Source organism: Coturnix japonica, chromosome Z (genome assembly GCF_054131305.1).
Source record: "Coturnix japonica strain WE chromosome Z, WE-NBRP24, whole genome shotgun sequence".
In the NCBI taxonomy this organism is placed as follows: Eukaryota; Metazoa; Chordata; class Aves; order Galliformes; family Phasianidae; genus Coturnix; species Coturnix japonica.
Genome location: NC_140702.1, coordinates 46885374 through 46901461, shown reverse-complemented (window position 1 = coordinate 46901461; position 16088 = coordinate 46885374). Strand labels below are relative to the sequence as shown.

Sequence of the window (16088 nt, the reverse complement as noted above, 5' to 3'; positions counted from 1 at the left end):
TATGGGCTGCAAGGCTACACTGCTGTCTCATGTCCAGGTTTCCCTCCACCAGTACCCCCAAGTCCTTTTTGGCAGTGCTGTGCTCAGCTATTTCATACCTGGCCTGTATTGGTAGTGAGGTTTGCCTTGGCCCAGTTGCAAGACCTTGCATTTGGGCTTGTTGAACTCATGAGCTACACCTGGGCCCCGTGCTCATGCCTGTCCCTCTGGCTGGCATCCTTTCCTCTGGCCTGTCAACCACAGCCCACAGCTTGGTATCATCTGCAAACTTGCTGAGGGTGCGCTCAACTCCACCCCTAAAATCCATATCTTTCCAATTTGGAGAGAAGGATGTTGTGAGGCACTGTGTCAAAGGCCTTTCTGAAGTCCAGATAGCTGACATCAGTGGTTCTTCTCCATTGATGCAGTGACATCATCATAAAAGGCCATTGTTGCATGTGGTGTGAGAGGTGTAGACTCCCTTGCTGGTGCAGAATGAAGGACGAAGGACCTTTACTGTAGGTGCTTACAGCTTTTTATACCCTCCCAACAACAACTGGTTACAAGTAGGAGCCAGGTGCCTTGCTTGTGTTTATTTCTGACATAAGTCATTGCTAAGCTTTTTTTACTTGTTAGCAAGATAATTACTTTCTTTATCCCCCAGGTCATTACGCTGGTCAAACAGGGCTTGCCCTTGCTGAACCCATGCTAGTTGTCCCTCTTTTCCATGTACCTTAGGATAGCTTCCATGAAGATCTGCACAGAGTTCAGATTGACATGTCTGTAGTTTTCTGTGTCATCCTTTTTACCCTTCTTAAAAGTGCATGCTTATGATCTTTGGTAAGCTCTTGAAACAACAGCAAAGTATGGTATATTATTACTAAATCAAACTTGTGTTTGGACGTCATAGTCAAAGAATCCCAGAGTGACTTTGTTTGGAAGGGACCACAAGCCCATCCTGTTCCAGCTCCCATGCTGTGGGGGTTTCCACTCGCTAGGTCAGGCTGCCTGGGGCCCCATCCAACCTTGCTTTGAATTCCTCCAGGGATGGGGCATCCACAGCTTCTCTGGTCAGCCTTTGCCAATGCCTCACCATCCTCTGTGATGTCCTCCTAACATCTAATCCAAATGTTGGTCTTTTTTTGTTTAAAGCCATTCCCCTTGTCCTGCCACACCATGCAAAAAGCCAGTCCACTACCTGTCCATATGTTCTAAGTACTAGAAGGCGGTCAATAGTAGTGTCTGAAGTACAGTACCTAGAAATTCCACTTTAATTTTATCTGATGATCACAGCTTCTGGCTGGTAAGTAGTGTCCACGAGCAAACTGAACTGGAATACTAAAGAAAAGTTTTGTTCATTAAAAAATTGTAAAAAAAATTACATAAGGGAATGGGATGGAGAAAGCAGCTGGTAGTAAGTCTTTTGTGGAGCTGTGAATTAAAGCTTTTTAAAAGAGCAGATATCAGCCAGTCTTCAGTTTGTAGTTTATTCATGTACTGATTTTGCACTGCCAGCTACATTGCTGATAGGCTATGCAGTAAATTCCAGCAGGTTTTCTTTTGCTTCTATTTCAATTCTCATGACATGCCTCTTTGAACTAAATTGCAAATAGAATGGCTTGTCTTTAAACTTGCACAGTGTAAAGACAAATGAAATTACTGGAATTGCAATAATATACATTAGATATGAAAATGGAAATTTGAACACAACTCTGCTATTTATGTTTTGTGTTGACAGTTCTTCCTACCATCTACTTACTTATATGTGGTTTCTTGATCAGTGAGTCACTTTTTTAACTTGCTTTTCAGATGTGTCTGTTTTATTTGTGGAATCACTTGGTATTCCAGGTTTTTTAGTATCAGTGAAAATGTGTTGCTTATGTTTCAACTTTGGTAGCTGGAATTAGTAGACATCTTTGAGAATAGATGTCTTAGCTATTACAGCTAAATTCTTCAGCAAGAAGTTCAGCTATTTTGGGAACAAAGGAGGTAAGATTGATTTTTACCCCTTACACTTAATATGTACTTCTGTGGTCCACTGTTTGAAGTAGAGAATATATTTTTTTCAACAACAAGGAAGCCAAATCAAGTTGAAGGGTTTTTTTTGTTATTTTTGTTTGTTTGTTTGTTTGTTTTGTTATTTTTAATGAAGATGTTTAATACTGTAAGAGTGTTTCACACATTATGTAGATGCAAACTGATACTTTGCAGCATGAATCTTCAGAGCTCTCTTAAACTTGCTTAGTTTCAGGAGTGTAGTAATGCAAATCAGGTTTTAGTGACTTAACCTTTTGGTGGAGAAAAGGTTGTGTTCAGCATAGTCTGAAGGTCCTCTTAGAAGTTTAACACATGTAGAATTTAATCCAGAATACCAAATGTACTTATTTGAGATCAGTTGAAGCTATATAGGGATTTTTATTCACTAGAGTAATATAGCATGCTCTTAAATCACAATATAAGTGCAAGTTATGCTTAGGAGAGTGTAGCACTTGCAATTTACAGTCCAGTCATGATACAAGTGTGAATTTGATTACTGTTTAATAATATGTTCATTGTCATGATGCTGAATGTCTCCAGTCTATAGGGAGGGTTGCAACTGGTTCAGGCCTTTTGCTTGTCTTTGATTGTCTTTTGCCATGGGAGCAAACAGTTTCATAGTACTTTCTTCTTGTGAGTCATCTGAACTGTTGCTCTTAGGAGGGTCGATACTAAACCAGATATCTTTTATCATTGACTGTTCCTGGGATAAATGGTGGCAATCACTTTGGGTCTGTTTCAGTAGACAGTAGTAAATGATCCCTTTGCATATGGGCATCACGTACTATTATGTAAGGCTGAAACTTTGAGTCTAAGAAATTCTTTTGATTTTCTGTGTTTATTGCTATTGTGCTGTTATCTTTCCTGTGTTATTATTATTATTATTATTATTTTTATTTGTTCTGGCATGTTATGTGCTCTTTTCTGACTGCTGCAGTACTCACAAATAACTTACCAACAGTCAGCCAAGCCCTGCTCTTCCTTTTCTTCAAATTTCTAGAACCTTTATGTTTTTCAAATTCATCCCAATTATCAGTAAAACCAGAGGGTTACTTTTCTGTTTATAAAACTCTTGGTTATAGCTTTTCTATCCCTCCTTTTCAAAGTTAGCGGTTGCACTTTGCTAGCCTTCGCTAGTATCTGTAGTGATCGTTCGCTCTTCAAAATGGTAGTGGTCCTGTCTGCAGCCAGTCTTATTGCTGCCTGTTCTTAATTACAATATAGGCTTTCTCTACTAGGTTCTTATTTGCAACTAATACCATGTCAGAAAACCTGTTTTTGACGAAGTTGTCATTACTCACCCTTGGAAATATCTTTCCAACCGTGCTAGCTAACATCTAATACATGCTGACCGGGTTCTTTAAAATACTCTATACATGCAGGGTTTCAAACATAATGCAAAATTTTCTTATTTGAATAGTTGAAGTTACGTGGGATTTTGATTTATCAGAGTGATACAGCAGCGCACTTAAATCACAGTGCAAGTACAAATTGCTTTTAACAGAGTGTAGCAATTGTGTATGTAGTGGTTTAACCCAGCAGGCAGTTAAGCACCACACAGCCGTTTGCTCTCTCCCCCCACAGTGGGGTGATGAAGAGAACTGAAAATGGTAAACGTGTGAGAAGTTGTATGAAATAATAAGAAAGAAAAAAAGGAAAAAAAAAAAAACAAAAAAAAATTAAAAAAAAAATCAAATGACGCACAGTGCAATTGCTTGCTGCCTGCCAACAGATGCCCAGCCAGGCCCCCAGTGACCACAGCCCTTCCCTGAGCAAATCTCCCAGTTTTATTGCTCGGCATGATGCCAGATAGCATAGAATGCCCCTTTTGGCCAGTTTTGCCCAGCTGTTCTGACTCTGTCCCCTCCCAGCTTCTTGATCATCCCTAGGTCCTTACTGTCAAGGCAGTACGAAAGCTGAAAGTTCCTCAGCTCTGTGTTAGCACTTGAATACCCCCAAGTGCCCAAAATGGCAGCTACATGGAACCAGGACATTTAACTCTTTAACTGCCACTGTTCTGTATGATGTTCTGATGTGAAATACCAACAACAGAAATCACAAAACCGTAACAGCACTGCTCTGCAACTACTGAAACATCAGTGTGTTATCAACTTTATTCTCATCCTAAATCTAAAACCCAGCATGGTACCAGCCACTATAAAGCCACAATAACTCTATGCCCTGCAAAACCAGGACAGTACTACATATTTACAATACTACTATACTTAGCAAAGTGTGGCAATTGTTATACACAGTTTAATCACAAAACAAATGCAGATTTCATTATGGGACTCTAATAATATGCCTTAGAAAAATTGGAGTATCCCAGTATGTAAGTATATCATTCAGATTAGCCTTAAAGATTTTTTTTTGAACTCTGAATTTTTGTGACCTTTTCGGAAAACATCTTGGTATCTGCCACAACTGTTTTTTTAAATAAAGCATCCTGTGCTCTGATTCAGTATGGCTGTCTTCACATGCAATTTTTATGAGAACTGAGGCCTTCATTAATAATCCAGCAATTAGACTCTAACCAAAAATATGTATCTATTTTAGAGTACTGTTGCGAGAAATTTAAATATTTGTATTTTCCTGCTTTGCTATGAAAGCTAGACTGTCATTATTAAAATAAAAAGAGAGCATCTGAAATTGGGTTTGCTGATATACTGCAGGAGCAGTGAAGTTCGAAGTTCCAAGTCTATTTCCCTGACCGACTTTTTTGTTGTTTTTTTTTATTAGTTCCTCCAGGACATTTCAAACTATATATAATGCCTCCCAGGGCTGAGATTATGTTCAACTACCTGAAAAATAACAGATGCTGCTATGCTCTTCATAGCAGAGAATGTTGCTCTACAAAGCCAGGAATCATCAGTGGAACATAACCCCAAGCAGCAGAATCATTGTTGAGACTGGCAAAAGCAAATTGTACTGTATTAGCATCTATGGCTTTTCACATCTGCTGGGTTAAATCAGCAAATACTGGCAACAATCCATTCTGCAAATGGCCCAAATGTTTTCCATCTGAGAATTTGAGTTTAACTTAGTAAGCAAAAATCGTTCAAAGCAGTGGTCTTGAGTGTTGGAACAAGTTTGGCTTGAACTATTAAACCAATAACATTTGCGAGAACATTTATTTCATTCACTTACTCATTTGGAAAGCAACTATTCATCTGTACTTTGTTTTGGAAGGAGCTGTCTTTGTATCAAAACCCATTCTGGACTAAGGTTGCATTTTGTCTAGACATTAAACATTTCCCTATTCTTAAATATGTAGAGGGATACAGGTGTATATTATTGTTTGCATAAGTGAGAATCACTATATTTTAAATTATATTATAGTGATTAACTGATTCTTCATAATAAATGTTCTTTTCTGGTACAAACGTCACAGTGGGAACTAGTATGAACTTGGGCATTGCTGATTATTTTCTAGTGTCAGTACTACTATAGCTGAATTATTGTTTGATATGGTATGTTTTATAACAGCTGTTATGTATTTATTTAAAGTCACTAATTGGCTCATTAAGTGTTTCTGATTCTCTTTGGAGAAAAAGGCTACTTTCCCTTTTACCTCATTACCTTAACCTCATTACTACAACAAATCATTATAGTGAAGCAAAAAATGTCTTGTTGGTTATGAAAAATCAGAATCTCTGACTACTTTTACAGATGGCAGGGACAAGGTTCTTAAATGTATGGGAATATCCTGCCTTATATTATCCCGTTACCACTTTTTAGGGGCTGGTATTAATCCACTGTAGAATTCTGCATGAATGTGTGAAGCAGTTACAGACAGAGGTATAGTAGAAGTTTAAAGAAACAGACATTATTTTATGTTTAAAAATTCTGTTGTGCATATTGACAGACTTAAACATCCTACTGAAAGGAGATGATGTGCAGACATGTCACTATTATAATATGAAGACCACTCCACAGGTTTACTGCCAAAGCGTACCAAGATCAGTGATACCTCTAATGATGTATTGGCAAGGTTCTGGAATCAAAATAAGGACATATTGGCGGAGTGTATTCAGGAAAGGGATTTAACACTCCCTTCCACCAAGCTTGGTGGGAGTGTTGATCTACCAGAGGGGAGAAAGGCACTACAGAGGGACCTGGATAGACTGGATTGATGGGCCAAGGTGAACTGTATAAGTTTCAGTAAGGCCAAGTGTTGGGTCCTGCATTTTAGTCACAGCAAACCCAGACAACAGGCTTGGGGAGGAGTGGCTGGAAGGGATCCCTGAAGAAAGGGATCTTGGTGTACTGATGGACAGTCGGCTGAATATGAGTCAGCAGTATGTCCAGGTGGCCAAGAAGGCCAATGGCATCCTGGGTTATATCAGGAATTGTGTGTTGAGGAGGAGTAGGGAAGTCATCCTGCCCCTGTATTTGGCACTGGTTGAGGCCTCACCTTGAGTACTGTGTTCAGTTTTGGGCACTTTGCTTCAGGAAGGACACTGATGTGCTACAGCAGGTCCAAAGAAGGGCAACAAGGCTTGTGAAGGGCTTGGAGAGTATGCCCTACAAGGAGCAACTAAAGGAACTGGGGCTGTTTAGTCTGGGGAAGAGGAAGCTGAGGGGAGACCTTGTTACTCTTTTCAAATACCTGAAAGGCCTCAAGTTGCACCAGGGGAGGTCTAGGTTGGATGTCAGGGAGAACATCTTTACAGAAAGAGTTGCTAAGCATTGGAATAGGCTCCCCAGGAAGGTGGTTGAGTCACCGTCCCTGGATGAGTTTAAAAACCATTTGGATGTGGTGCTCAGGGACGTGATTTAGCGGAGGGTTGTTAGAGTTAGGGTAGTATGGTTAGGTTGTGGTTGGACCTGATGATCTTTAAGGTTTTTTCCAACCTGAGCAATTCTGTGATTCCAAGCATATGCTCACTCTAGCCAAGCTCACTCAGTCTTTTCATGTGTGCATGCAGTGCACAATACCAGTACAGCAGAATTCAATTTTATGTCTGTGTCTGAGTCTGTTACTCTCTGACCAGGTTCTGGGAAATAGTTTATGTTACATAGGATTTAAAATTAGCAGAGGGATTACAGCAGTGTACTGAAATCACAATGCAACCATAATTTAGCAATTAAAATATACAGTTGGATCACAACAGAATTGTGGTTCCAATTTCTGGTCTCTGTACACTCACTATCAAGATGCTGAATGTCACCAGCTGCCAGGAAGTGATGCATGGGTTGAAGTCAGCTCAAACCTGTTGCTGTCCTCAAAATTCATTTTCCATTTATTTCCAACTGAAATTTCCTTGTTCAGTATTTATGCTGTATGTTGGACTGAGCCACATATACAGTTCCTGTTTTTTGATCTGATGGGCTTAACAAAATTTTCACACTCTTCTGATCTGCTTTGGGAAAGTCATTCACACAACCAGATGATCCACACAGCTGATACAGCTATTTATTTAAAACAAAGACCAACTTCTCCTTCTCTGGAGGTATTCAAGACCTGCCTGAATGCCTACCTGTGCAACCTACTGTAGGGAGCCTGCTTTGCAGGGGGGCTGAACTCAATGGTTTGTAGAGGAACCTTCCACCCCCTGCAATTTTGTGATTCTGTGATTCTCTTTATGTTGTGATAAATTCAGCTTCCTTTGTAACAGACGTGGTCAGTCACTCCCTAGGTTTTTTTCCTGAGTCTTCTTCCATTTTAGTTGTTCTTTTATTTTATTTTATTTTTGGATGGATCACATAGTTCACAGAGTATTTTCATGTAAAGCAGACGAACAGTGCCTTGATATACATACAAAATATGCCTCCACCTTAAGGAATGTTTCAGTAGAGACTACAAGTTTTTGTTAGGCAGAAAGGAGAATTGACTACTTTGTGTGCTCTTAGATATACAGGATATCCTCTTTTGCATTATACATGCATTATACATAATTAGATTTATTTACAGTCATAAAAGAGGTGGCTGGTTTGAGATTAGAGTTCATCTTAATGTACACTATAAGGATCATGTGGGAGATGGTGTCAAAGGCTTTACCACAGTCCATGTAGACAGTATCTTCTGTTCTCTCATTAAATACTATGCCAGTCATTTCGTTGTGAAGGTCAATCTGGTTAACTGAGCATGACTTCCCCTTGGTATTCCCATGCTGACTGGCATGTGGTTTCTTATGCTCTCCTTCTTGCCATTCTTGAAGATAAGACTGACATCTACTTTTCTTCAGTCTTGAAGCACTTCTCAGGATCACCATACTCTATTGAATTGTCAAGAGCCACCTTCTAGTGACATGTTTAAGATCCATCACTCCTCCTAGTTAGATCCATCAGGGCTTACATATAGACTGAATGTCCACTTTACAAAAGTACTCCTTAACTTGGTGGGATCCAGCTTCCCAGGGCAGCCTATTTCAGTACCTCACCACCCGCTAAGTGAAGAATTTCTTCCTTAGATCTAATGTAAATTCCCCTCTTTTAGTTCAAGTCTAAGTGGCTTCTCACATGGCAGTCCCCTGCTCTGCTGCAGAACGTGCCTGCAGCGGTGCTGACTGCCTTGGAAAATGAAGTGTAAATTGCACTTACAGTTTGATTTTTTGATATAATATTTGTTGCTATGGGAATAATTACTGTATCTAGAGTGGTATGGTTGAGATGAAGCAACAGGAATAGATAGATCAACTGGAGACTTTTAAGATGTTTTTTTGAGTATTTTTCAAGTGTGCCTATGCGCTATGCATGAAAGTTTAGAATCTCTTGAAAAGTGTTGTCAGCTGATCTGCAAATGTATATTGAATTTTCTTGGTTCAGATGCACAACAGATGTAGCCCCTACATTTTATTTTCTCTGGCAGCAAGATGTATCCCATAGGATATGGATAAGTTGACAGTCCTTTATCAAAGAGTATCAAGATTGCAATATTCACTTTTGTCTTGATTAATTCTTATTATAGAATGTAAGTTGTAAAAACAAATGACACTTCTGACTTCTAACCAGGGAATTCTGATAAGCACGTGTATAGAATCCTAGTCAGGACTTTGTGCCAATGAGCAATGAGCTGTGGTGAGCTATGTGGTCAGTGATTGGAGGCCAGTCACAAGCGGTATCCCACAGTGGTCAGTCTTCTGACCAATGCTCTTCAACATCTTCATCAGTGACACAGACAGTAACACTGAGTGCACTCTCAGCAAGTTTGCAGATGACACCAAGCTGAGCAGCAGGATGGATACATTGGAAGGAAGGGAAGCCATCCAGAGGGACCTGGACAGGCTGGAGAAATGGGCCCGTGAAAACCAAATGAGGTTCAGTAAGGCCAAGTGCAGGGTGCTGCACCCCTGCTGATAACAGGAGTGGCCAGCAGGGAGAGGGAGGTGATTGTCCCCCTCTACTCAGCTCTTATGAGGCCCCATCTGGAGTACAGCACCCAGCACAGGAAGGACTTGGAGCTGTTGGAGTGGGTCCAGAGGAGGGCCACTAAGATGATCAGAGGGCTGGAGCACCTCTCCTGTGAAGAAAGGCTTAGGGAACTGAACTTGTTTAGCTTGGAGAAGAGAAGCTCTGGGGAGACTTTACTTGTGGCCTTCCAGTATTGGAAAGGAGCGCATAAACAGAGGATATGACTGTATAAGGGTTGATTATGATAGGTCAAGGAGGAATGATTTTATATAAAGACAGGGAAGGTTTTTAGGTTAGATAATAGGAGGAAGCTTTTCACACAGCGGGTGGTGACGCACGGGAACAGGATGCCCAAGGAGGTTGTGGATGCCCCATCCCTGGAGGCATTCAAGGCCAGGCTGGATGTGGCTCTGGGCAGCCTGGGCTGGTGGTTGGTGACCGTGCACATAGCAGGGTGGTTGAAATCAGATGATCATTGTGGTCCTTTTCAACAAGGACATTCAATGATTCCGTGATTATGATTCTATGATTTCATCCAGGTGATGACAGACATGAAAATCAAAACATATTCCTTAGCTGTGCTACAAATGTTTTTATGAAGAAAATACTCTCTGCAAACATACAGCATGTTTTATATGACTGCACTGGCTGATCTGAGTCTTTCTAATTATCTCTTTGGTCCAATAGTAGCTGCTCACAGAAGCAGGTCAGTTTATCACCAAGTGTGTTTGACCAAATAATGGTGTGAATCATGGCATGTTGTTGGTTGGCACTGTTGCATAAGTGACTGGTATTAAAACGCATTCTAGCAGCGTGCTAACAGTATATGTGGACTCTTGCAGAAAGGTGTAAATATGTAAGATTTTGAGTGAAAAATCTTGTTATAGTATTTCACGAAATGCTACACGCTGGCCTTGGAAAGTAGATGTGATTTTTTGGAGGGGAAACTTTGCTTTTGGCAGGTCTTGAATATAAGGAAATTGCGCTGATATATAGTTGAAGCATGCCATCTTACGACTGTTGGACTTCTGAAATTTTTCGGACGTTGTGGGCACTACAAATTACTTTTCATTCTTCGAGCATCCTAATTTCAGGTAGATTTTGAGTATAGGAAAATTGGACATTGCAGTTACTTTGTGTCTCTTATACTATTGTGTAGGAGCATAGTGCTGGTCACATTTGTGATTATAATATATGTATCTGATAAAAAAAATCTGAATTTACATGAACCATCCTGAGTCCACTCGCATCTATGTGAGTTGGGAAAGTAAATTCCTTCTAGGCTAAGTCAGAGGTTGCTTTTCAAATACGTGCTAAGTAATGAAACAAGACATTAAAGAGAATAAGAGAAATTGGATACTACTCAGCAAATACCAAAATAATTTTAACAAAGAAACACGTTTTCCACATTTCTGGGGGACATAAAGAGTACTTAAGAATTTTCACATGAATGAGAAAGGAATGTCTGTAAGATATTCCAGGACAGTAGTGTTTGTTGTATCAAGTGATTTTTTTAATGTTCTAGACTTTCTTTAGAATGGTTTGAGAACTGATTCTTTGTTTTCTTGTCTGTTTTGCATAATTAGACTGACAGTTTTTGTTCATAGTATGTAACTTGTCTGAGAAAGCTGACTCCTTCTATACCAGCAAAGAAACTGACATTAGGATTCTTCCCATCAGTGATGTTGGTTTGTGTTTGAAAGAAATAACCAAAGTGAAACTTCCCAAGTTCAGTTTATACAGAACATCTACAAGTAAGACTGCATTTTCTAGGTGGTGATAAAGCTGCTGAAGGCAACATTGTTGTCATGTTCTGTAATGAGAGTCACGTACTCTGTAACTTCATTTATCATATCAATTTAGTTTGACTTTTCGTGATTTTGGTGTGTGAATGTTGATTGTGAGGAGATAGATTGAATAATATTTCTGAAGCTCCTGAAAGAGAGGATAAATTAAGTCTGAGGTTTCCTAGAAAATATTTGGAGAGTAGTGAAAATTGTAAGACATACAAAGATCAGAAAGTTCATAGCTAGTAAGAACATCCATTCTATGTACTGTTGATTTTGTATACTCCCAGTTATGTGTCACATTCTTATAAAAAGTGTTGGGCTAGGTAGTCTACTGAAAGTAGGAGGGATATTCTTCCTTTAATGGATGTCTTACTGGGCTTGTTATGGTAGGAAAGAGTGAGAAGTCATAGGAAGTAACATGTTGGAGCATCACATCAGAGAACTTGCATGTCAGATTTCCTGCAGATATGTAGGTTGCTCCAAAAACAACGCCTCCTGTGTATTTCCATGGAAAATACTACAGATGCAAAGAGCACAATAAAACTTAATGATAGAGCACATTCTCAACTACTGAACGTTACTGTACAACACACTTACCACCAGTATCTGTGCATTTTTGCCAGCAGTGAACAAGAGCCTGCATACTATTCTTGTAAAAACCTGCACCTGCAGAGGTGACCACTATTGCCTTTGCCACTGCTTAAGTGCAGCACCACTGCCTCACTGTGTTCACATCCACTGGTTGGTCTCCCTAAATGTTCAGCAAGCGCTAATGTGTGTCAGTGGGTGCAATTTTTTCTGCGTGGAATAATTCATTGACACACCTTTACCTCATAGACACCATTCTGTCAGACTGCCCCTCTGCTGCCATCTGTCATACAGCAACAAAAAGTAACAGAATATTAGAGGGAAAGTCCAACCTTTATTGCCATACTGCCACCATCTGCCTCTGATGTTGTAGGTCAATGTAATAAAGTAGAAGGCATTACTTTTAAAGCAGCCTTCATAGACTAAGAGGCTGTAGTAAGGCTCATTGGGAAGGCAGTCCTCTCTCAAAGGAGTTGAAGGGATAATTACTTCCAAACCGTAACAACTGTAATATAGAAGGGTTTCCAGTAAACAAAACAAAACAAAACAAAACACAAAACAACAACAACAACTAAAACTGGAAATAGTTGCTCTAAATGTGCTGGAAAGAGGAAAATTTAGTAAAAGTGTAATTTCTATTTTCAGAGGTGGTGAAAGATGCAGTCCAGTATGCATACGGTGTTATGCTCTTGACTTCATTTGGAATGAGGTTTGAAAATACAAAGCTCTGGAGAGCAAAAAAAATGTTTGAAGAGTGATGTCAGATTTCTTCCCGTCCCTTGTGTTCTTGTCACTCCTGTCTGCAAATGATCTGTGAAAATTGCACAAGGGCAAACAGAAATAGTGGAGTTCATATGTAATTAAGGTAAAAATACAGATCTCATCAAAAGCAGAACCAATACAGCAGCGTACCAAAGGGAGCTCCTCTGCTCAGGGCTGAACAAACACAGGGATGTCAGCTGCTCCTTGTGTGCCTCTATACTTTTCACCATGTTTGTATCACTCCTGTGGAAGCTCTCTGATAGTTTTGTGTTCTACCCGTATTGGGGTGCCCAGAACAGCACTCAGTGTATGACGTGAGATGGCACCAGTGCAGTGCCGAGCGGGGCATTCGCTCCCCTTGCCTAATGGCAGGGCTGGGTCTGGTGCATCCCATGGCACTGTTAGTCCTTATGCTGCCTGGGCACACTGCTGGCTCATATTTGTGTTGGCACTGATTGCAACTCCCAGATTCCTTTCTGCAAAGGCTGGTCTTCAGCCTCTCAACCTTCAGACTCATCTTCCAGTCTGTTCACAGGGTTTCCTTGTCCCAGAATTCTGTTCCCAGGTTCAGAATCTGGTACTTGTTAAATTGCCCAGCCCTCTGGTCTGTCAAGATCTCTTTGCAATGCCTGTCCACCCTAGAGGGAGGCAGCAACTCATCTTGATTTAGTATCATCTGCAAGCTTTCTTAGAATGCATTTGAGTCTTTTGTCCAGATAATTTATAAAAGCTTTAAAGAGAACTGACACTCAAAAGGAACCCTGAGATCTTTACTAGAACTCTACTGGCTGTCAGCTTGATGTAACTCCATTTACTACCACCCTTTGAGCTTGGCCTGTCAGCCAGTTGTTCAGCCAACGCTTTATGTTTTTGTCTAGCTATACGCTGGATAATTTGTCCAGGATATTGTCAGAGACAATGGTAAAGCTTATAATAAAATAAGTTCATTAAGCAGCACTTATGCCTCATGAGCTCATGTTGGCTATGATCAGTGAATGTGTTGTCTTTCAAGTATTGGTCAGCAATCTTTCAGTAATCTCCAAACTTTTAATTGTCACTGAAGTCAGACTGACAGACTAGTGCTTAACAGAATCTTCTTTATTGACTTTGAAAACTGAGACAGTGTTTGCCAGCTTGCAGTTGTCTGGGGCCTTTCCAGATCCCCAAGATGACTGAATAATAATTGAAAAGCCTCTCATGACTTTAGCAAGCGCTTGGAGTATCCTGGAATGAACTACATTGCACTCTTAGACTTACATGCATCCAAATGGAACTGCAGATCCTGATCAAGTTTGGGGTTGGTGGGAGTTTATTATTCCCACAGTTATGGAATCAAAGGCTATCAAAGTAGGTAAGAGATAGAGGAGTCATAAGTTGCAGATTTTCTCAACAAATTTTGTGTTCTCTTTGTTTTCTTTGCCTAGATTGACAAAATCCTTTCACTATGAGTACACAAACACAGTGAACATTTAAAATAATGGTATTATTAGCTTCATACTGTCAAAAATTAATTTAGGGAGAAAGGAATGGCAGCAAAAATGAAGCCAATTCTGGAAAACTGCAAGTAAGAGAAGTAATAGAATTGGTAATTTTAATATTTGTCTTTAGGTTAATAAGGCCTTTAACAACAACAACAACAAAAGCTGTGCAGAAAACTGAAAGAGTGATGCCTGCGTTTTATGTTATTTCCTTCTTATCTTCAGCTGTTTTCTTGTTGCTATTCTTTTACAGCTCTATTATCCGCAGTAAAGAACTGCTGCTGAATATTGACTTGGTGACAGCTTTTTTTGGCAGACATTTTGTCTTTGTCCTTCTACCTTCATTACTGGCGATTTCTTATTGAATTTACGTTACTTCTCATGAGGAACAATATAAAAGGGAATAAAATTCACTTTCATCGTATATATGTATTTGGAAACATTAAGACTGCTTGTATACAATATTTTAAATCCATATTTTATTCAGTGCTGATAAAAATGCTGTCAACTTTATAATGCTTTTGTAGCAACTCATAACAATTTAACATACCAGGAGACCTGCAAAGCTACTGAATTTTCGTAGTGTGGATGAAGGCAGTAATGGGCTGAAAGAAAGTGATAATTCAACTTAATATACTCCTGTACTCCACAACATGTTTTTGGACTTTCCTTCTGAAATAAACTTTTTTTTTTCTTTTCTTTTTTTCTTTCTTTTTTTCCTCCTAAATATACCCCTTTGATGGGTTTGAATTAGCTGTGTTGGTTCTGTCCCCTCCCAACTTATTGTGTACCCCAGCCTCCTCAGCATAAAAGCTGAAAAGTCTTCGACTGTTTGTACTGCTCAGCAATAACTAAAAAATCAGTGTTGTCAATATTGATCTCCTAAAACCAAAGCACAGCATTATACCAGCTTCTGTGAGGAAAATTAACTCTATCTCGGCTGAAATGAAGACAACGATGCCTACTTTTCTCCAGATTCCTTTTTTCGGTGCCTTTTTCAAGAGCGTATGGCAACATTTTCAGATTGCCCCTATTGGATAAGCTCTTTCTCTTCAGGGTTCAATCTGATTCTATTCTCCACCTTCTCCAGAGACGTTGAACTTCTTAAAGTCACTTCAGAATTTTAAAATTGAAGTCTTCCACAGGCACACTGTGAATCAATGAACTTCTGCAACAGGCGTGTCCAACCCATGGCCCCGGACAGCTAGTAATTAGCCTCATGCCCTGCCATCATGGCAGTGGCTTTTCCCTGTAGAGCAACCTGGCCAGCCCTAGGGGTGCATCCATCACTCAGCAACAGCAAGGACAGCATCCCAAGACAATCCTTCACTCTGTGCAGCCTAGGCAAACCTAAAGGTTGTCACCTGTGTTATACAACATCCCAAACAGCTCTCTGATACTATTAAACAGTTGTTTCTTACAGTGGGTTACAGCATGTGCTATTCTTACCTGTCCAGCTACATACAAAAGCAGATATTTCCCCAATTGTGTACTGGCGATAACATTCATCTCTTGTTTTTTTTTTTGTTTGTTTTTGTTTTTTTGGTTTTTTTTTTGTTTGGAAAATGAGTGATAGGTGATCTAAACAGCTGACTGGTGCTGTTTTGTGTGTGGAAAGAGTAACTTGCCTTGTGCTACATGGCTAGATGTGATGTTCCAGCTTTGAGGGATTTAAGGCAGAGTTCATGGCCTCTGGTTTCAGAGCTGAGGTTGGAGCAGTTGAGATAGTTTTAATGTTATGAATAAGGACATGAATACAGATTGTAAATTGAAGAGCTATTCAAATACTTTCTGTGAAGTAGTCAGCTTAGGATGTCAAAGTGCTTTTTGGTGTGCTTGTCCTGATGCATAATTCCTTTAGACTTCTGCATTTGTATTCACTCTCAGATTTTCTTTAGCATTCTTTGGTCTCGCTATTAGTGAACATGACAGATTCAGTATTGTTTCTCTCCATTCAAGGAAAGGAATATATTCAATTGCTTGCTTTCATAGAATCACAGACTAGTTGAGATTGGCAGGGACCTTGAGGGAGCCTGTCTGGTCCAGCCCCTGCTCAAGCAGGGCCACCCAGAGCAGGGTGCCCAGACCCATGTCCAAGTGT

At 39.9% G+C, this 16088-nt stretch overlaps 1 protein-coding gene across 4 annotated transcripts in view; it reads left to right on the top strand.

The window, feature by feature from the left end:
• The window catches only part of KDM4C (lysine demethylase 4C), a 268145-nt gene that overhangs the window by 157432 nt on the left and 94625 nt on the right, over positions 1-16088 (top strand). The gene's annotated exons all lie outside the window — the stretch shown is intronic.